General features: G+C 47.5%; 1 protein-coding gene across 1 annotated transcript in view; it reads right to left on the minus strand.

Annotated features, from left to right (window-relative positions):
• The window catches only part of LOC142803673 (uncharacterized), a 64,350-nt gene that overhangs the window by 24,831 nt on the left and 16,588 nt on the right, over positions 1–22,931 (minus strand). The window lies entirely within an intron of this gene.

Consider the following 22,931-nt stretch of genomic DNA (forward strand, 5'->3'; position numbering starts at 1 on the left):
GGTGGATCGGTGATGGAGCATAGTAGGATGTTTGCAAGGACGAAGTAGTAAGCAGTTGGCAAAGGTGAAACTATAGGCGGTCACGTACATACAAGGGATGAACAGACCCACGCCTTTGAGAACTTCGCCCCTAAAAAAGTTAAGTTGCTGATCAGGAGTGCTGATGCAGCAACAACTTATTGAGACTAATATATTTGTTGATACATCGTGATCATCATCGCGTTCATCATTAGCCTGACTACGCCCTCTGCAGGGCAAAGGCTTTCTTCATGTGCCGCCAATCGACCCTGTTGTGTACTTTTTGCTACCCCGTTACACCTGCGAACTTCTTAATCTCATCTTCGCACCTAATTTTCTGTCCCCCTTTGACGCGTTAGCCTTCACGTACAATAGTCACTTCCCCTCATATCATTAAACCCTGTTTTTTCCCTGACCCACTCTTCTTTCCGTCGCTCACTGCGTCGTCCTCAACTTGAGTTGAACCCTCCTTGTAAACCTCCAGGTTTCTGCTCCGTAGGTAAGTATACCGGTAAGATGCAGCTCTTATGTACCTTCCTCTGGAGAGATAGTGGTAAACTACCATTCATGATTTGACAATGCTTTCCGAATGTGCTCCATCCCATCTTTATTCTTCTAGTTATTTCGTTCTTTTGGTTCGGCTCCGTGGTTACGTCCTCTCGTAAGTATACACATTCTTTTACAACTTCCATAGTCTCTACCTATTTTAAAGTGCTGTTTTCTGGCGAGACTGTTGCACATGACTATAGTTTTGTCCATAATAATTTTCAGGCTTACTCTCCTGCTTTCTGTGCCCAGTTCAGTAACCATGGGCTGTAAATCCTCCCCTGAGTTACTCATCAAGGCAATGCCATCAGTGAATCGCAGGTTGCTAAGTTAATCTCCATTTGCTCTGCATAGTTACTACATCAGATAAGATACTTTCTATAGTTGCTACATCAAAAATGTTGATGTAGCAATTGCAGAGAGTACCATAGAGAGAGCAATATCAGCACCAGTGCTGGCATTGCTATTGTAGAGAGCACCACAGAGAGAGGAATATTAGCACCAGTGCTGGCATCGTTATTGTAGAGAGCACCATAGAGAGAGCAATATGAGCACCAGTGGTGCTGACGTTTTGTGTGTGTGTGTGTGTCATTGGTCTTAGTCATGTACACTAACCCCAACACTACATCGGTCAGGTGGGAGGCGGCCCTACGCAGCTCCCTCCTGGCCGACCAACTTTGGGCCGTCCAGCAGGCCCGCGGAGCGGCTGATAGGCTTGGTCTAACGGTCCCGACGTGGGAGTCGCCCGCTGCGTGCTGACGCGCGCCTTGCAGGACCTCAATAAAGTTTCGCAACCAACCAATTTGTCTTAGTCCATCATGCTACGGAGACTTGCTGATTACGTTGCTGAAATGCCCAATACTGAAAATGTTCTGGTGTCCACTTCAGTAGATCAGTCGCTAGAGTCCTCGTCTGCAGACTCAAAGGTCACGGGTTCGATCCCGGCTGCGGCGGTCGCATTCCGATTGAGGCGAAACGGCAGAATGCCGTGTACTGCGCAATGTGAGTGCACGTTATAGAAAACACCAGACGGTCGAAATTTCCGGAGCCCTCAACTACAGCGTCTCTAACATTCATATGGTAGTTTAGAGACGTAAAATCCCGCTTGTTGTTGCTGCTGTTGATGATGCATTCTGAAAGGAACGCTCGCTGTCGACATGAAGGCCCCATGCGCCTACAAAAACGAATCGCATGGCTTCGCACAGGTGAAACCTTCACAGCTGAACTTGACCATGTCCTGAATGCATTAAATATACACCTTATATTTTTTTTCAGTTCGATTGCTTTCACACATCGCCTACGAATAACTGCCTGTAAATACCTCAAATTGAAGCGTTATTTAAAGATACTCGATACTCTATTGCAGCAATTATTATGCAATACAACGTTAATTTACGTGTTTTATGGTAATTCTTCGTAATAAAATTGTAGTTACACGCACACACACACACACACACACACACACACACACGTATATATATATATAGTGGGAGTAATAATTTAATGGGCCAGTTAATCTTCTTGAAGGTATGAGATATGGCACAACGGGAGCGTTGCCAACGCTCCCGTTGTGCCATATCTCATACTTATATCTCATACTTAAATATATATATATATATATATATATATATATATATATATATATATATATATATATATGAATACTATACCCACCATGCCAACGTATATATATATATATATATATATATAGAATTCATTTGGAAGTCATTCATACTCACTTTTTACATACATATTGTAGGCGTTTGTTATTTACATCTTCCTCATACCTGCATGATCATAATCACCATCATCCGCCTTTCTCGTTCTCATCGTCTCTGTGTGTCATCATCATCGTCATCGTTTGTATACAGGCTCTGGCCGTTCGTTTTGCGAGGTCTTCCCTTCAATAATTACTGTCGCAACCAAGACGTCGTACGTGGTGGAGGCGGAATTTCGGTCATCTGTCCTCCCACAGTCCGCTCTACCCCCTTGAACATCCTGGCCGCCGTAAGTCAAAGTGACGAGGAACGTCGCGTGTCGCGCAAGAAAGGTTTCATGCGAGAAACGTGGACAATCTCGGCGCTGCGGTAACGGCGGTCTGTTGGGGCGACAAGTGGTGTCACACAAGAATGAACCGACGAAGTGTGTTCCAAAATTATGAGTGGCCCGATGAAGCACGGTTGGAATTTGTCACAGAGACCAGAAGTTCGTATAGACGTTAAAAGCAGCATCTTATCACCAGTTCGGAAAGACACAACGCGATGGGATGCGTCATGGATGTTCTTCCGCTCGTGCTGTCTCGCTTCAGTATTCATGCAAACCTGATGGCGAGACTGGGCCAGTCGGGAATTGTATTCTTCGCTAGAAGACTTACATGAATTCCCATGGCTGTTAAAGAAGGAAACATCGATAAAGGTAGTCGGGGTGCGTCTGTACACGAGGTAAAACGGTGAGTAGCAAGTTGTTCGCTGAACGGCGGTGTTGTAGGCGAAGGTCAGGAATGGTAAAAGAGTATCCCAGTTTTTGTTGTCGGGTTGGACGTAAACGGCTACCATGTCAGCAAGAGTTCGATGAAATCTTTCTGTGAGACCATTTGTATGAGGGTGGTAGCTTGAAGCTGTCTTGTGAGTAGTTCCAGAAGCACGTGCTCCTTCATTTACCGTTTGCGATAGGAACACTTTGCCACGGCCACTATGCAGTACATGAGTAGCCCCAAGGCGCAGGATTACGGCGTGAAAAATGAAGTGTGCTACTTCCACAGCTGAGCCTGTAATGACAGAGGACGTCTCAGCGTAGAGTGTCAGGTGGTCTACGGTGGTCACTATCCATCGTTTGTCAGCAGAGGTGACGGGGAGAGGCCCGTAAAGGTCATTACCTACAACCTCAAATGGCATAGAAGGGCACAGCATTGGCTGTAAAGATGCAGCAGGTACAGATGTCGGGAGTTTACGATGCTGGCATGAAAAGCAGGAACCGAAGTACCGCGCTACGCTAGAAGAAAGTTAAGGCCAGTAAGAACGACATCGAATGCGGTCAACAGTTTTTTATGAAAACCAAGATGTCCAGCAGTCAAGTCATCGTGAAAGGCTTCGAGCACCTGAAGGCGAACAGAGCGTGGCAGCACAGGAATCCAGCGCTGCCCGTCGGGATGGTAAATGTGGCGGTAGAGAACCCCATTGTCCAGCTTTAAGTGAAGGAGTTGACGACGAAGTCGCGCGTTAGGTGGATGAGAAGCTCCCGAAAGGTGGTCCATAATGCGTCTGCAGTATGGATCAGACCACTGGCGGGAGCTAAATGTTGGCTCCTCGTCCGAAAAGGGTTGCCCTGTTGAAACGAGCGTATAAACCATGGTAGATGTGGTGGTTGAGCTCTTGTCAACGCTGATATGAGGAGTAGAAAGCAGGCAACGAGATAAAGCGTCGGTGATTCGATGTTTTCTGCCAGACTTGCAAAGTATCTCGAAATCGTATTCCTGCAAGCGTATGTATCCACCGACTCAAGCGTCCGGACAAGGTCTTCAGTGTAAACAGCCAGCATAAGGCGCGGTAGTCCGTCACGATTGTGAAATGACGGCCGGGGAGATAGGGACGGAGCTTCTATAGAATGAAATCTTAGGCTGGACAATAACCATCAATTGATTTTAGGTAGTGAGAGTAGTGAGGGAAAAAAATTTTCGTGTGGGTAGGGGGAAGCGGCATGTCAAACATGGCATTGCTTTCAGCAAAGTAAATATACGTAAGAGTACACTGCACAATGAGCTTAAATGAAGACAAACTTATAATGAAGGAGGTTTAAAGGCGCCCTGAAACACTTTTTCAAGTAACCATGGAACGAATTAACTGGAAGAGCTTATTGCCTCACGAATTCAACGCCATAAAATTTCCAGGTATCTGTCTAGTGTGAGTGCAGTTACAAAGGTTTGTCGCATGCTGCAATTGCCTTCTCTCTTCTCTCATCCCGACAAAAACACTGAAAGCAAAGCAGAGAGGGATGGCATGGCCACAGAAAAGCATCACGCACGCACGCCTCATGATCTTGAGCACTTTTTGTTTTTCTTCGAATGCGTGGCTGTTTCAGTGTGATCGTGCGCGCAAGCGTGGACAAGTAATGACCTCCCGCGGCGATCTCTGTAACAAGCGAGCGTTCCATGCTCAAATCGGCCAATGGCTGATACATGGGGCTTGCTACGCGTGATTTTTTGGGTATATTGCGTGATTTGTCGAGAGAAAAGAAAGCAATTTTTACCTGACTTTGAAAATTTATTGTCAACTTCAGGCCGCGTTCTGTGCTATAATATTTGGCTCGCGTGTTGTCGGGAGCCTCTACTACCAATCGGCAGCGTATTCTGACCGAGCTCAAAAAGTGTTGCAGGGCCCCTTCAAGTACTCCGAAGCTCAGAGTATCCTGCTCTTGCTCAGTCTATATTCAATGCAAATAGCAAAACCAAGTGGTGTACACAATTATGTACATAGCATCTCAACGGGCTAGAAATTTGTAATTTCCCTGCCACCAAAATTGAAAAACTGTACTTTTTGGTGAGTTTTCCGGTAACTTGCCGTCTTTCAAATGAGCGATTTGACATTTAGTGAGTAGAATGAGCTGAACGGCTTTAACGGACACCAATATTTGAAACGTTACAGCGCATATTTCATGAACACTTTGGATTTCTGAAACTTATGGTTACGCGTCAAGAACCCCCAGAAGCACAATTTTCATTATCAGATAGCTTCAGTGCAGCGTCTGTAGTACGAGCCGAGGCCTTTTGTTAAGGTCGACATCCGTTCGCCCAACCACATAACGTATCGCAATCCTCTTCAGCTTCTGCCGCTCGACACACTAATAACACCGCATATGTACAGAAACGCTTTAGGCCATAGGGTGGACTGTGTAGACGCCAAAGCGTTCATATGAACTTGACAAACACGAGTTCCGCGATACGGTTACAAACCACAACACGAACTACAAACAGGCACTTGCAAAAGTCTTAAAAGGCAGCCTACACAATGAAACAAAATATAGAACTCCAGGTTGCATATTACATCCAAAATTTTAATTATTTACCATGGGAAATAAAGCAAGATTGTTTTATTTTCTACCTTAGAAAATGATGCAAAACCGGAGAGCTGCATAAGTAATGGTTATTGGGGTTTTACGCTCCAAAAATGTAACATGATGAGCGATGCTATAGTGGCGGGCTTCGGAAGTTTTGACCACCTGAAGTTGTTTACCGATCACCAAATTTTTATGAGGTACATCGAGAAGCGATAGAATTGACGTGCTTTGCTTTTCTAGCCTTCGTTTCAGGGGCCAAGAAATTTCTAATCGGCGATGATCACGTACTGCACCATGGGAAAGTTGTACCCAACTCTTCCTCTGGTTAGAATAATGAAGTAATAACACAAACCCCAGATTCTGTAGCGTCCATCCACTCAAAGTTACACCTCTACTCGAGAAAGTTGAAGGCAGTGAAAAATTTCTACTACAGTGGTCCGTGCGTACGGACGATTGGTGCTGTGCACCGAATGGTTGAGTGAAGTGAGTGAAGAGCGAAACTCGAGATCGAAAGTGGTTTGAGAAAATGGAAGCACAGACGGCGCATCCTACTGCGCAATGTGAGAAGGTGCGACTCTTAAGATAAATGATTATTTCCACATTCTAGTAATAAGCTGCACATAACGCCACCATGTGTTCAGAAAAAAATTGGCAGATCCCACGTACAGTGGGAATCGATGATATGCGAAGCACGAATAAGAAAGATTGATATGTCACTTTTAAAAAAAAACACAATGGTACTACGTGGAGGTAAATGATGCCGTACATGACTTATATATCATGATTATAATGTTTGGATGTGTCGTTTACCTTCGCCATCTATTCACGTCAAGTGATACCAAATTTAGTATAGGTTAAGGTAGCGAAACGGGTGCGAACACGCTATTAGCGTGGTATCGTGTCACGTTCCTACAAGACAAGCCTGTCAGGATTATGACGTTTACACCAGTCATTGATACGGTCATCCATTTACATCACGTAACACCGAATTTGGTATATGTGGAGCGAGAAAAAAAATGGCACCATATCCACGGAGTGAATGATGGAGAGTGGGGCGAAGAATTCGTCCGTCCATTCGTTCTTGCTTCCGTTCATCCATGCGTCCGTCAGTGTGACCGTCTATGCGTCCATCAGCCCGTCCGTGCGTGCGTCTATTCGTGCGTCCGTCCCTGTGTTCGTCCATGTAGCCGCCCCTGCGTCCGTTCATGCGTCCATCCATGCATCTGTCTATGTGTCCGTTCGGCCATCTATTCAACACTCTATAGTACCACCATCTTGCACCTTTTCATCATATATTCCCCATATAGAAGCACCGCCATCCAGCGGACATTCCAAGGACTAAACGAGAGGTGGCACACGCACACTTTCTTACGGCTTGCGCTTCGGGTCCACTTCCCACTTTTAACCACCTCGAGTTCATGGTATATACTAGTTCACTGTATTCATGGCACTGCGGCCAAACGCTCGCTAAACCTTTCGAAAACCAAGGAGGTTACGCCCAGCGAGTATGACGTAGCAATTTTTTTTCAGTCAGATAGTGCTCAATGTACATGCCAATGGCTGCTAATGGGAAATTTGAGGCGGAGAATTCGGCTTTTACTTTCTTACGGCTTGCGCTTCGTATCTACTTCCCATTTTTAACCACCTCGAGTTCATTCATGGTATATACAAGTTCATTGTATTCATGGCACTGCGGCTCAACGCTCGCTAAACCTTTCTAAAGCTAAGGAGGTTACACCCAGCGAGTATGACGTAGCAACCCTTTCTTGTCAGATAGTGCTCAATGTACATGCCAATGGCTGCTAATGGTGATCGCAGCCTGCGCGTTAACTAAAAGCCGAATGCTCCTGTCTCTCATTCCCCAATAGCAGCCATTGACATGTACATTGAGCATTATTTCTTATTGTTCAACAACGCACAGAAGAAGTCTCTCACCGGCACCACCTTGAAGGTCAAATGTTATACCTATTTCAGGTATGTGGCACTGGCGGTTACGTACTACGAGGGACGCACAAGTCACGCCATTAGGAGCTTCGCCCCTAAAATATAGGAGAGGCCATGACGTTGTATTCGTCAAGCCACTGCATGGATTGATTGATTGATTGATTGGTGGATTGATTGATTGGTGGATTGATTGATTGATTGATTGATTGATTGGTGGATTGATTGATTGGTGGATTGATTGATTGATTGATTGATTGGTGGATTGATTGATTGATTGATTGATTGATGGGTGGATTGATTGATTGATTGATTGATGGGTGGATTGATTGATTGATTGATTGATGGGTGGATTGATTGATTGATTGATTGATTGATTGATTGATTGATTGATGGGTGGATTGATTGATTGATTGATTGATGGGTGGATTGATTGATTGATTGATTGATTGATTGATTGATTGATTGATTGATTGATTGATTGATTGATTGATTGATTGATTGATTGATTGATAAGGCTGGGCCGTTTAAATCGGGCGGCGGCTAACACCACCTAGCAATAATGCTTAGTGAATCAAAAACTAGATTTATCCTTTTTTTTTTAAATGGTGAAGTTGAGGGCTGTTGCTTTTTTATTTCCGAATACTGTTGGCCGTTATGGCCGTAACAGGGTGGGTACAGTAAACATAAAACAAAAAGAAGTACAATGTATTGTAATGAAGGCAGAATTTTAAAAAAATACACAAAGGAAAAATATCTAAACGCTGTTAATAAAAACGTACATACATACATTGTGATGGGGGTATAGTATGCAATATGAAGTAACTACGCGATGTATTTTCGAAAAATATGGCAATATATGTACAATACTACAGCAACACTCAATGTTCACGACATATTTTTGATTCACTTTTCAAAGCTTCGAATTGCTAAGTTCTTCGAATTCAGTACCGGTACTGGCAATTGATTCCACTCTTTTATCGTTCGTGGAAATAAGGAATACGCGTGCACATCGAAATTGCATTTAGGAACCAAATACACAAATTGATTGCATGACCTGACATTGGTTGAAGGCCTGGGAACAAGATATGGTTTAGTTTCAATGTTAAAGTGTCCTTTTGATAACAAAAAAAGAAATTTAAGTTGACCGACTTTCCGGCGATGAGCCAGCGTAGGTAATACAAGCAACCAAAGCATTTCAGAAATGGAGCCACTTCGTGAATAAATTCGCAGTGAAGGGTTTAATTTTCACGGTCTTGACTTTAATCAGCAACCAGAAAACCTTCTAGTTAATTCTACCCGCTTAGTCTATTTTGCCCTCCCCGTCCCTAAGTCCCAGTGCTTTGAAAAACTCTGCGCCATCATCCTAAACTGCAGGGTGAAGCCCTTTACAGAACAAGATGAAGTGTTTGGCAGTTTCTTCTTCATCTCCACACGCACTGCATACCGGGTCTGCTCCTTCTTATTTGGGCCGATATGTCGTGGTTCGCAATACTCTCGTCCTGGCTTCAAACAGTACAGAACTACCCCGAGTATTATCATGGATCCTTTCCTTGGGAACTTCCTGCTCAAAAGTTCGATAGATCTCTAGTGCGGACTTCTTAACCATGCCAATTCTCCACATATCGGTCTCCGTTTCCTTCACCTTCGTCTTAAACGATAGTTCTTTTTGATTTGGCACTGCTGTTTTCTAAGTAATAAATGCGAAGCATTTCTTAGTAAACATCGGTCACTTTGAGCGTATCTGTCTATCTATCTAGCCTCCTTTGACTTTTAGCTTTCCTGGCCGTTTCGATAATGGTATCGATACCAAACTTGGAATGGCAAAACATGACTCTATGGCGAGCATATTAAACTGGTCATAACATAAAAGTCATGACATGTATGCCATGAATGTCAGGGTTTACATTTCATGATCCTGCTACTCCTGCGGTGGTTTCGTTCACACGACATGTTTCAAAACTGGTATTGTATGACATGATTGTATGAGGAACACAAGCGAAAGGCCCTAACATAAAAATCGTGATATTCGTGTCATGATGCCACGCTCATGATGCGCTCACGGCCGTTTCGCTAGCGTCACATATAGCAAATTTGGTATTACTGTACGTGAATGGATGACGAAGGCATGCGAATGGTGCAAACATGATAATCCAGAGATGCGTGTCATGTAACAACATGACTACCTGCTACGCTCATGATGCACTCGCGGCCGTTTCGCTAGCTTCACACCTACCAAACTCGGTATTACGTGATGCGAATGGGCGACGGGTAAATGACCTATCAAAGCAAGATAACCTCGACATGCGTGCCATGTACAACATGACTACATGCCACACTAATGATGCGCTGGCGGCCGTTTTGCTAGCTTCACATATGCCAAACTTGGTACAACGTACAACGGATGACGAAGGTATGTGACAGGAGCAAACATGATAATCATGAGATGCGTGTCATGTGAGAACATGACTACATACCAGAGTCGAGGTGCCAATACATTTTAACGTGACCCGGCGAGGGTGCGTGCCGGCGTTCGTTTCGCCGTGTCACACCGGCATTGCCACGCCAGGCGCCGGTCCAGCCATTTACTCGCAGGCGCACTGCACTGCGTTGCTTTTACGTATGCACGTTTCAGCGCGTCCAGCGTCCCTCCGTCAGAGAAAGATGCAGAAACATGGCTGTCTGGCTAATGTATCGGCGCGAAATGCAGCATGTCGCATTTCGCGCCAGTTGCCATCGTGCCGCGCTACAGTGTGACTGCGCCGATTGACGCTGGTCGCACCGCTCGTCCCTGGCGTCAGACTACAGAATGCTCACGTTTTTCTAACGTAACGTCGCTGTGTTCAGCATGCGCGCGCGTCAACGTTACGTTAGAGTATATATTGGGCCCTCACGATGCGCTCACGGCTGTTTCGCTAGCTCCACATATACCAAATTTAGTGTTGCGTGATTTGAATAGATGACGAAGGTAAACGACACGCCGAAACATGATAATCATGACAAGGAAGTCATGTACGGCATAATTTATCTCCACCTCATAAGGTTGTGCTGATTTTAAATTGACATATCAACCTTCCTCATTCCTGCTTCGCATATCATCGATTCCCCGTATACGTGGGATCTGCCTTTTTTTTTACCCGTCAATTTTCTTGTTCACTTCCCCCCATTTTGTATTGACATTCTTCATGTACAAGTAGCTGAAAACCTTCCTAGCCCAACGATAATCTTCATTTTTCTCAATCTATTCTCAAATTTCGTCTTGCTGCTAGCTTCCCTGCCCTCAAATGATGTCCATCCCACATCACCTTGTACTTCCTGATTTGTGTATTCCCGTGAGCTCCTAAAGCAGCCCTACCTATTCCACGTTTGAACTTCTGAACTCATGCTCAAGACCACATTGTCGAACGTAAGACCAGGAACCATGACCCCTTTCCATATTCCTCTCACAACATAACTATTGCACCGCGAACGCCCGCACTACCTCCTAGCGGAAAAGCAGATAAACACTTCGTGATTTCCGGTGAGCAGCCGCCGCAGCGGTATTCGAAGCGGTGCCAGCTGAGTGCTGCTTCTCTTGCGTGTTTTAAAAAAGCTGTGCGATGCACAGCTGTAGTGTGTACTCGGTGCGAATAGCGTGCACCACCGGTTCTACCTGGTGGCACTTTTCACGTATGTTCGCTTCACTGTTGATCAATAATGCATGGTATTTGCATGCTGTTATGCCAGCGAGTCCTCGTCAAACGCCCGTGCCTCTGAAAAAAGGCAATCTGGGTCAAGGCCAGCCCGCAGTCCGCCTGACGCGATGAACTCGACGGCGTGAACACGCGCGGCGCCTCTCTGGCCCACGTGCATCGAGTCAGCGGCGCACGTGACAGCGAGCCGGCGTCCTCGTGTCTGGTGGTCTGACGCATGGCGCGGCGACCCCATTAGAGGAGTCTGCCCTGACGACCAGCGGCGCTTCTGATTGGACATTTTGGTTGGACCCGGTGCAAATAAAAGAAGCCCTGCGGCGTGTCGCGATCGGCGGTCCTACGAGAGAGGAGTCCCCATGTCGGAGAGCCGACATGTGTGTGAGTCGGCGGTCTTAGGCGAAAAGTTGACCTATGTATTAGAGAGGAGAGCTCGGCTCTTCGAGTCTCTGTCGGCCCCAGTGCCGAAATTGTAACGCCTCTGTATATATGCTGTACATAAACCTTGTTTAACTCACCGTCGTCTCGTCCGCTCGTCTTATCAGCTCGGCGCAGAAGCAGTCGCGAGCTGAGAAACATACGCTACCAAACGGCTGGTTACCTTCCCGGCGGAGTTGAAAGCAGTGGCGCCTTCGGGACCGTGTTGGCGTCCCCGTCTTTCGCAACAGTGGTGGCTTCGGTGGGATCGGTCCGTCGTTCGCAACAGTGGTTGGCAGCTGCGGGATCGATCGGCGTCAGCGACATCGATGCGGTGAGTGCCTGATGTTTTCCCCTCAGTTCACCAGACTACTCTAGCTCAGGTTGTAGTAGTTTAGAGAAGGGCTGTGTGAAGCATTGAAGGGAGCTTTGATCGTTTCAAGCCAAGTCGAAGCGTGGGTACGGCAAGTAGATTCTTAACAGGGGCAAACAGCAAGAAGCTAGTGTGAACGATGGAGAACCTTAAAGTGCAGGAACTCATCGAAATTTGTGAGGAACTCGGCATTACTTTGGGCCGTGCGAAACGAAAGCAAGCGATCCTTGAGATCATGAAGGATGAGGGAGTGTCGGCTGAGGAAGTCGATGAGGCCTGGGTGGATATCAAAGCACGCCGCGAGGAGGCTGAAAAGCGAGAAGCTCGCGAACGTGAAGAAGCTGAAAGGCGAGAAGCTCGCGAACGTGAAGAAAGGCGAGAAGCTCGCGAACATGAAGAGGCTGAAAGGCGAGAAGCTCGCGAACGTGAAGAAGCTGAAAGGCGAGAACGTCGCGAGCGCGAGGAGGCCGAGAGACAGGAGCGCCTCGAGATGAAACGAATAGAATTGGCAATCCTACAGTGTTCGCAGGCGCCTAGCGCAGCTTCTCCGACGATTCAGGTCAGCGGTATTAGAATTCGGGATCAACTGCCACCGTTCGTAGTAGGCGAGAACATGGCGAAGTATCTCGTCAAGTTTGAACACGTCTGTGAGCGAAATGCTTTGGAGCAGTCTCTTTGGGCGCGGAACCTGCTAGCTCTTCTTCCCGGCGAAGTGTCCGACGCGATAACTTGCTTGTCGAGGGAAGCGTTTGAGAGCTATGACGAGGTTAAGGAAGTGCTCTTGGGACGTTATAAGTTGTCACCCGAGGCTTTCAGGCAAAGGTTCCGGTATGCTGAAAAGGGGAATGAGTCACACGTTGACTTCGCGTTTCGTCTTAAAGCCGATTTGATTGAATGGCTCAAGGGCGAAGGTGTTTATGACGACCGCGATAAAGTGGTGGAATGCGTTGCATTGGAGCAATTCTACCGCTGCATCGAGGAGGATGTCAAACTTTGGCTGCAGGACAGACTTGGGGACGTACAGTTAAACAAGGCAGCTGAGTTAGCTGAGGAGTATTATACTCGCCGAAAGTTGCATAGCAGGGCAGCGCGCGTTGAAAAGGATGAAAGGAAAGAGGGCTTTTCAAGGAAACCTGATCAACGGAAACCCGCTCCGCACCGTAATTTCAAGAAGGACCCGTCTCTTACGAAGGACAGTGTAGGGGAAGGGCAAACAGAAGCGGAGAAATCGAGTGAGGTTTCTACCACACAGGCATTAGAACCGGAAAACAAACGGAAGCCGCTAATCTGCTACGACTGCAAAAAGGAAGGGCACATCGCGAGAAACTGTCAGGAAAAGTTTGCCTTCGCAACGATCCGAGAATCAGGAAAAAACATTCGGTTGTTGGAGCCGTATCTCCAAGAAATTAGGGTCAATGAGAAAACGTGCCGAGCACTTAGAGACTCAGCGGCAACCATGGACGTTGTCCATCCTTCATTGGTGTCTCCGGATGACTTCACAGGAGAATGCGCGTGGATCAGGCAAGTCGCCGAGGAGCAGAGTGTGCGCTTACCAATCGCCACGGTTGTCATTGAAGGCCCGTTCGGTGAGCTTCGCACCGAAGCGGCTGTGTCTGCCGCGCTAAATGATCGTTTTCCTTATCTTTTCTCCAACAACTCGGAGCAGCTTCTCAAAGAGCAGGGCAAATCGTTCTTCCCCAACTTAGCGTGCATGGCCCTCACGCGATCGCAAGCGCGGAAGCTATCGCGGCAGCTTGATCTGGTTCAATGCAGTGAACTCTCAAGTGACCTTGTCGGCGGGTCGACGGAACCCCAGAAAGGAAATTTTCCGCATGAGTCATGTGAGCAGTCACGCGAGCGGCCCGTCGCGGAAGCGGCCAGCGCGGTACGCGTAGGGGGAGACGACATGGCGCCATTGAGTCAGAGCGAGAGGGTTGCAACGCTCTCGCCTGTAGCGGAAAGTTGGAGCGAGCTGCCGAGAGTTCATCGAGAGACGCTCATTCGAGAGCAGCGTGAGGATCTCTCGATTGAAGCGCTAGTGGAAAGCCAAATTGAAGCGCTAGTGGAAAGCTAGAAAAACGCAGCACAAGTGCTGTCGAAGGAGCACTACGAGAAATCGGTGAAGAAGCGCGCTTTTGAAGTTGATAATCAGGTAATGCTGCTGCAGCCGTACAAAGGGAACAAGCTTGAGGTTGATTGGGAAGGGCCCGCAAAAGTAGTATCGAAGCTTTCTGATACCAATTGTGAATTTAAATTAGGAAGGCGGCCGAACAAAGTTTATCACAGTAACTTGAAAGCAGTCGTAAATTTACTTTTAAGTGTTTCGGAGGAAGAGGAAGCAGAAATTTTTAGTTCTAGTGAGATAATCGAAAGGAAATCGGAAGTAATCTGGGAACAGTTGAACCTGGAGCCTAGCTTAAGTGAAGGAGGACCTGAGAAAGAGGACCTGAGAAAGATTGGTTCCGAGTTTGGAGACGTGTTTTCGGACCGCCCCGGAAACACGAGGGTGATCGAACACGATATCGAGCTAAGCGGTGAGGAGTCAATCCATAGCAAGCCGTATCGTTGTTCCCATGTGCAACGTCGAAAGTGTGAGCCGCTCTTGGTGCCGCATAGGTATCGTCGCCTAAAAGTGGCCGGTTACTGAGGTGGAGCACGTTGCTCCACAGCGCAACTTTGACGTTCGCTAAAAAAAAGGAAAAGCTAAACGCTAATGGAGGTGCATTGAGCAGTGCGTTCTAGCTAGTACCTTCTCAACCTTTCGATTTCTGGCTGGCGATTCGGGGCAAAATTTTGACCTCATCACGACCTGGGCTGAGCGCTCTCGTTCAGAGTGATCTCAAGGGGCCAACTTCATGTGGTATTCTAACTCGTTGCGTTGTTGTAAGTGTGAAAAATTCAAGTTCTTACTTTAAGGGTCTTTTGTCCCACATGTGCCTCTTGATGTAGAGGGAACAAAATTCCGATAAACACGTAGATAGGTATATGTTGTACTATACTTTGTCTGGTGTTCTGTCGGGTGACCGAAGGCACTTGCGTGTGTCGTGTGTTGTCTGTTGTCGATCCGTTCTTGGCAAGTTGCAGAACCATCGACAAGTGCTGAAACCGAAGATGGTCAGAAGAGACGAGTGAAGCTGGTCGACAAGTTGTGGCGACAAGCCAGTGGAGCTGGGATCCGTCGTCAAAAATGGGATGTGTTCCCGGAACAGTCTGGAGCTGTAGTCTCCCCATGGCCCTGGAGGCGAACCTGGAGGGACCTGGCGAACGAGCGCACCTGACATCCGAGCCCCATGGAAGCAGCTCGTCTTTCCGGTGCATTGTCTGGCGGCGGGGGTGCTGTTATGCCAGCGAGTCCTCGTCAAACGCCCGTGCCTCTGAAAAAAGGCAATCTGGGTCAAGGCCAGCCCGCAGTCCGCCTGGCGCGATCAACTCGACGGCGTGAACACGCGCGGCGCCTCTCTGGCCCACGTGCATCGAGTCAGCGGCGCACGTGACAGCGAGCCGGCGTCCTCGTGTCTGGTGGTCTGACGCATGGCGCGGCGACCCCATTGGAGGAGTCTGCCCTGACGACCAGCGGCGCTTCTGATTGGACATTTTGGTTGGACCCGGTGCAAATAAAAGAAGCCCTGCGGCGTGTCGCGATCGGCGGTCCTACGAGAGAGGAGTCCCCATGTCGGAGAGCCGACATGTGTGTGAGTCGGCGGTCTTAGGCGAAAAGTTGACCTATGTATTAGAGAGGAGAGCTCGGCTCTTCGAGTCTCTGTCGGCCCCAGTGCCGAAATTGTAACGCCTCTGTATATATGCTGTACATAAACCTTGTTTAACTCACCGTCGTCTCGTCCACTCGTCTTATCAGCTCGGCGCAGAAGCAGTCGCGAGCTGAGAAACATACGCTACCAAACGGCTGGTTACCTTCCCGGCGGAGTTGAAAGCAGTGGCGCCTTCGGGACCGTGTTGGCGTCCCCGTCTTTCGCAACAGTGGTGGCTTCGGCGGGATCGGTCCGTCGTTCGCAACAATGCGGAGCTCTCAGCTGTTTGCTACGTTGGTCCTTATTCATTGCGTCAACTGAGCTAGAACACAAGCGAACTTTCGTTTTTAGTGTCGTAGGCATCGTGTCGCGTTTCTTGAAGTTGTGTCGATACGGAAGGACAATAAACTCTTTTGTTATCGGACTAAATGTGTGTGTATCATACGGTGTGCGCTCGCTGCGTGTTAGTTGCGTGCGCGCACACTAGAATTACACACTTTACGTGCACGATCGCGTATACAATACAGTGATATCTTCTTACCGTCTTGAAGAACGTCAAGTACTAGGCTGGCTTTGCACGGAATAGCTGCGAAGCAAGCTCTCAAAATCGTGCATTGCCACACTGGCACTATATACCAGCAAAAAACTGCTAATTGGCCCGAAGATCGGGAAATCTGGCTAAGAGAGAGAGAGAGAGAGAAAGGCCTTATGGCGAGTAGAACGCGTAAGTCACTGCCGGGTGAGTTCGAATACAATGATCCAGGGGCTAAATGATTTTGATTACGACACGTACCGGTGCTTTCTGTGCTGCTGCACAAAAACACTTCACGAAGTATTTAAGCAAGCCACGCTTTGGCCTGCCACGCACGAACAGTTTCGGAAAGGTGTGCTGGTAACATTATGCTGCATGCAAACCATACAATACGCATAAAGTTTACGCTGGGGCTATAAGTCAGCGCAGAAGCAAACCAGCGCTGAGAGCTCACCGTGGAGCGTCTGCTGCTTTGTTTGCCCCATACCGATTCGTTCGCCCTATAAATTTGACGTCATTTCTGCCACGCTTCTCGCAATGCATTGGGATAGCATAGGGACTCTCTTCAGCTTTTCCCTCGTCTATGCACAGAGGCACTCGTTCCTCGCGCACCCAACCACAGCCCGCGCAGCAGCCAATCGAAGAGTAGCGGTACAGCACCATCTAGAATATCCTCCCTCAACTGCAGTTCGTATGTACTTCTATGAGATAATGCCATCTATTGTACTGTTCGGAAGATACAGCCGGTTACGCCTGACACGAGACAAGGTTATTAGACAAAGAAGATCTTCGATCCCAAAAAGTTGTCGAGGAATCTAGCCCCGTTTTATAGGAAGAAAACGGGGCTCTGTATACCTCCATAAATCATGACAGGCTGGCCAAGCTCGGTGTTAAGTTCCATAATGTCTACGTTGAAGTCGCCGACTAGTAGGGCCTATAGAGGGTTTGTGCTTTTAGAAGTTTTATATTGTTCCATCAGAATTATGATTGATATTAATTGAATGTTGAAACTTTTTGAGGGGCGAAACACCTTCGGGCTGAGCTTGCGGCGTACACTCGGCGTAGCCATGTAGTTACAGTTGCGCCCGTCAGGAGCGCTGCTGGGATCGACTTTCAAAGGCGACTGCTACAAGCACTTGCGGTGCCCACGCTCCTCCTCTCTCACTCCGGCTATGAATACGCACGCGTCATTCGCCATCAATGAGCAGGAAGGAGGCTTGACAGCAAGCACTGAGGGCTCACAAAGCCGAAGCGGCGCAAAGGTGTCCTCCGCAAGCGAATCCGCACTTGAAAGCTCACGAAGCGGCGAAGAGACGACAACGAAGCCAAGCGAACCTGGACCTTGCAGCTTGAGAAGCTGAGTTTAAATGCAAGGAGCCTACTCTGCCCGACGTGAATGGCACTGACGTCTGGTTCAAGCCTGAATTCTTCGAACGCAGTTTCGGACACAGTTTAAAATTGTACGATTGCTGGTGGTTTGCTTACAGTGTCCCGAAGGTTATAAACACTCTCTCATTATATTATGCAGAGTGGGCAGCATACGGAGATTCACGTTTACCCGGTGATCAGTGCTTTAGCCACTCGTCGTCATTCACTCTGTTCATATGCAGTGTTTGTGTGTTTGTTTTTACGCGTGTCTCACATAGGTTACCCGAGCGTCGTCCCATATATTGTAGCCGTGACGACGGACTCCGGACAAGCCTCAGCCTTAGAGTGCTTCGTCCCTAAAAGAGAGAACACTTCGATGTGTGACGTGGGCTAGCAAGGCACGTGGGATACATTAATTTGTGGCGTTTTTCACGCCAATACCGCTTGTTTGATTACGGAGCATGCAGTTTGGTGAATTGGCGTCAAAAATTTATGCCATCCGGTGTTCCTTGAATGTTCTGACGTGACTCCCTGTAAATTACTCGTGAGGTGGTTGTTGTTGTTGTTAATCCTACATAACCTCTTTACTCGTGTTCAAGTACTGACGTTGGTTAGATCGAAAATAGAAGCATGCTTCGCCATGATGGTTTATGCCTCTTATACGCAGTGTTTGTATAGACGCATTACTGCGGATTTTTCAATTTTAGGGGCGAAGCTCCTCACCCTCGTATTCACAAACGCTCCTAGACTTGACTTTCACCCTTCAATTGAGCTGAGCGCTGCGCTGTTGCTCGGCTGAAAATGACGCTGCGCTGCTCGATGATGATGAATCAACATTTATTGGGCCCAACATTGTTGGTAGTGCGCGCAGGCACCAGACGGGGCGGTTCCCTAGTGACGGGACCCGTATGCATCCAGCAGCTCCTGGCCCCTGTCCATCAGTGCATGCTGCGTCGGTAGGGCGGCGCTGGATAACTAGGTCTCTCATCGCCCAAGGGGTTGAGGATTAGGGGTGTCGGTAGTAAAGGACGGTGGGGGTTCTTAAGTTCTGTGCGCCCTGCCAAGAGAATCGCACCGCGTTATCGGTGATACGCCAATGACTTGCCGTGCCTATAGAAGGCACTTCCATCAGCTTTCTCAGTTCAGTTCGGGCTGGCAGGGTGGATGGAAGTGTTTTTGAGCACCCCCAATCGACTGCGCAGATAAGTGGTTTTGCATGCTTTGAGCTTGTCTTTATAATTAATAAGGCAGCAGTTAAAACGTTTGGAGCGCTTATTACATTGTACGGCTCTTTCCGGGTCAGGCACCAGGTATTTACTAGTTTGTGCGTGTTCGTTTCTTTGTGTTTTTTCTTGCCACCCCGTGGGGGATGTGCACGTACATCGAGCACGCAAATTTTTCTAGTATAACTTAGACTTTCTCTTTTTCGTAGGGTAGGGATCGTGTTTTGTAATTATCGAGTGAGACAAGTCATAAGGGCAATTGGTTTAAGAAATACATGGTGAAAACAGCTGTAAAATGTTCAGGATGCGGGGTGGGTTCGAAAATGAACCAAAGTGCATAACCGAATGGAGAGGAGGCTGACGCGAAGTGTAGGCAACGTGAGGTCGAGGGAAAATGGAGAAAAAGATGGTTGCCCAGAGTGAACTGCTCATTAGAATCCCCGAGCTGGAGACTGCGTCGGCGACTGAGCAAGAGAAAACGAGGGCAATGGGGTAAAGGCTGAAGTCTGCCGAGGAAGCACTAGCGAAGGTGAACAAAGGAATGACCGACATAGAAAACATTAGGCAACGGGCAACCAGAACGGCGGAGAAGAAAGAGCAAGCAAGTTCGGAAAAAACAGGTTCAGGTGGTTCAATTATCGCAAGGCCCAGCTTCAGCAAAGTAGTGGTGGCGCTGGGAGGGGACAAAGCAGCTGGCGTCACAGGTGCAAGTAACCCCGGGTGCAGGACACTCCAGCTGAAAAGTAACAGCATGTGATAATCCCCGGGGACTCAAATTTAAATCGATGCGCAGAAGCAATCAAAGAGAGGGCAAAAGGTGACAAGAGGACTGCAGTAGGGACGTTCCCAGGACGCAACCTGAAAGCAGTCAAGAGGCAAGCGAGCGCAAAACACAAAACTACAGCTGATAGACGAAACCTTGTGATAAATTCAGGCGGTTTAAACGATGTCTTAACTGAAGATATGGCAGGACTAGTGACCACACTGGCGAAAGGGGTCGATGAAATGCGGGCCACTTCTCCTCAGGTACAGGTATATGCACGATACCGGAGGTACCGGTGCGTGACGGCAACCTGCAAAGAGCGGTTGTCAACGCAAACCAAGAGATATGGCGGATGAGTCGAGAAAAAGGCTTTGAGGTGGTGGAAATAAACAGAGAGGTACATAGGTGGGGTCGTTTTTAACGAGACAGAATTCACTTCGATGGGCGGCTAGGTCATGAGGTAAGTTGGCGACTTGCAGGACGCGCAGTAGCTTTTGGGGGGGGGGGGGGGGGACTCGGACCCTTTGGAGTGCAGGATAGCTAGTAACGAGGAAAACAACCAGGGAGACTCTTTGACAGGTGGTATGGACAGATACGATTCCAAAGTGGCACCAGTATCTAAGATAGGTAGAGTCCACGGCAGAAATAGACGTAGCCACGAGGGCCGAGCCAATTCAGACATAGGGTATATTAGCACGCAGGGTGGCAGGAACAGGCTGAAGTGGAAAAAGATAGAAGAACAGCTAAGGGAGGAGAGACCGATTGTATACGGTTTTGTAGAAACACATCTACATGGAACAGACATGGAACAAGCTCCTAACAATCCGGACTACGCGTGGGAATATTGTAATAGAACAGAAGGCAGCAGAAAAGGGGTGGTATTGGGGCATTCATTCATAAAAGTACCGACTGGCAAAGGGCCAAGCAGGAGTGCAAGGAAACATTTATGGCTAAAAGGGAAAGTGGCAGAGCAAATGACACTCCTCGGTTTGGTGTACTTGTGGACGGGAGCAAAGGCCAGAGAGGAAAACCAGACAATTGTAGAGTGTATATCAAAGGACATTGAGGAGTTTGGAAAAGAGTGCGAGATAATTATACTAGGAGATATGAATGCACATATAAACGATATAATGATGATATATGGTGTTTTTTGGCGCAAGGGCCATTTGTTGGCCAAAGAGCGCCATTTCATCTTACTAAAAATATGGACTATGATTGTGATAAGCGGCTGTATAAGGGCCATAAAATTCCTCGCGATAAGGCGGGTAAGAACATACGAGTAATAAAATGATGACCATGCCGTGAAAGATGTGTATGGTGTGAATGATGGCAAACGTTGGTGATAATAAGATGATGGTGGATATGTATGGCATTAGCACAAGTGCCTCACTCGTTCATACCCTTGCGTCCAAGGGCCGTGAGGCAAGTGCTTTCTTGTGTAACCTCCGCAGCAAAAACCTCTCTAGAGAGGTCGTGCTACGGAATGCCCAAGTATATGATATTAAAATTATGAATTTCTTTTAAAAACGCTAACAATGATTTATGACTAAAAAGCGGTTCCCTACCGACGAACATTGCAGGGTGTAAAGGTATATGCTGTCGGTAGGGTAATGGAAAATGTCGTTTTCTTAGAGTTTCGAAGTGTTTGCACTGGATTAACATGCGAAGTACTGTCAATGCTTCACCACATCTGTCACACAATGGTGGATCGCCACCAGACAAAAGGTGTGTGTGTTTCGTGTATGTGTGTCCTATCCTGAGTCTCGTTAGTATTACCTCTGTATGACGCGATTTCGATACGGGCAGCCAATGACCAAGGTGTGACCTAATAACGTGTAGTTTGTTTTGTGTGTGTGTACCCACTTGCTCTGCCAGTATACCCTGAGGTTTCGTTTGAGAGACGGCTTAAGATCAAGGGCCGGGATTGATATGGGTGTAGGGGCAGTGCTTTTGTGGACGGACGCAGCGAGCTGATCCGCCCTCACGTTGCCTTGAATCTCACGGTGCCCTGGCACCCAGCACACTACAACATGTTGGTTGAGTGTGTAGAATGTGCATAAAATGGAGTAAAGTGAAACGAGGACAGGGTTTCTTTGTTTTTTAAGACTGTGCAGAGCCGTTACCACACTGAGGGAGTCTGTATAAATTACTGCTTTTTGTATTTGTGATTGTTTGATGCGTTTAGCTGCCACAAGTATCGCGTAAGCTTCCGCTGTGAAGATACTTGTGCCTGGATGTAGAGGGCCAGCATCCGAAAAGGAAGGGCCAACAGCAGCGTAGGACACAGAGGAGTTAGACTTAGAGGCATCTGTAAAAAACTCGGCACGTGTGTATTTGTGTTGAAGTTCCAAGAAGTATGTTCGAATATGGGCAATAGGCGCATGTTTAGTAACTTATAGGAAAGACATCACAATCTATAGTCTGCCACTGCCACGGTGGCGGGTATGCTACAGGAGCCATCAAACTGTGTTCGAGTGACACTCCAGTGTCCTCAGCTAGACCCTTCAGGCGAACTGAGAAGGGCTGCCTCATTGAAGGCCTGTTTTGAAAAAGAATGGAGCTCGACAAGTCATTAATAGTAGAGTATGAGGGGTGCCTCTTGTCTGCTTTCACCTTAAGGAAATATACAAAGGACATGTAGGTTCTTTGCAGATGAAGCGACCACTCATTTGACTCAACGTAAAGGCTTTCTACGGGGCTGGTGCGAAAAGCACCCGTAGAAAGGCGGATGCCCGAATAGTGCACGGGCACTTTGAGTCGCAGACTGATAAACAATGGCCCCATAATCTAAGCGGGTGCGAATAAGGCTTCTATACAGGTTCATGAGGCATTTCCTGTCACTACCCCACGTAGTACGTGACAACACTTTTATAACATTCAAGGCTTTTAAACATTTTGTTTTTAAATACTTTATGTGGGGTACGAAGGTCAACTTGTTGTCAAAGATTAAGCCTAAGAATTTATGCTCGGCTTTGACGGACAGACTTTGCCCGTTGAGTCGAATGTCAGGTTCCGAGTGCATGCCTCTCTTTCGAGAGAACAAGACACGCGTGCTTTTTTGTGGGTTAAGTCGAAATCCGTTTTCATCTGCCCATTTGGAGGCCTTATTTAAACCCAGCTGTACCTGCCGCTCACACATGGCCAAGTTGCATGACTTGAAGCCAAGCTGAACGTCGTCGACATATGTACAATAGAACATATTGTGGGGAATGGACAAGTGCAAAGAATTCATTTTAATAATACAAAGTGTGCAACTAAGC

The sequence above is a fragment of the Rhipicephalus microplus genome, chromosome 3 (genome assembly GCF_043290135.1).
Source record: "Rhipicephalus microplus isolate Deutch F79 chromosome 3, USDA_Rmic, whole genome shotgun sequence".
In the NCBI taxonomy this organism is placed as follows: domain Eukaryota; kingdom Metazoa; phylum Arthropoda; class Arachnida; order Ixodida; family Ixodidae; genus Rhipicephalus; species Rhipicephalus microplus.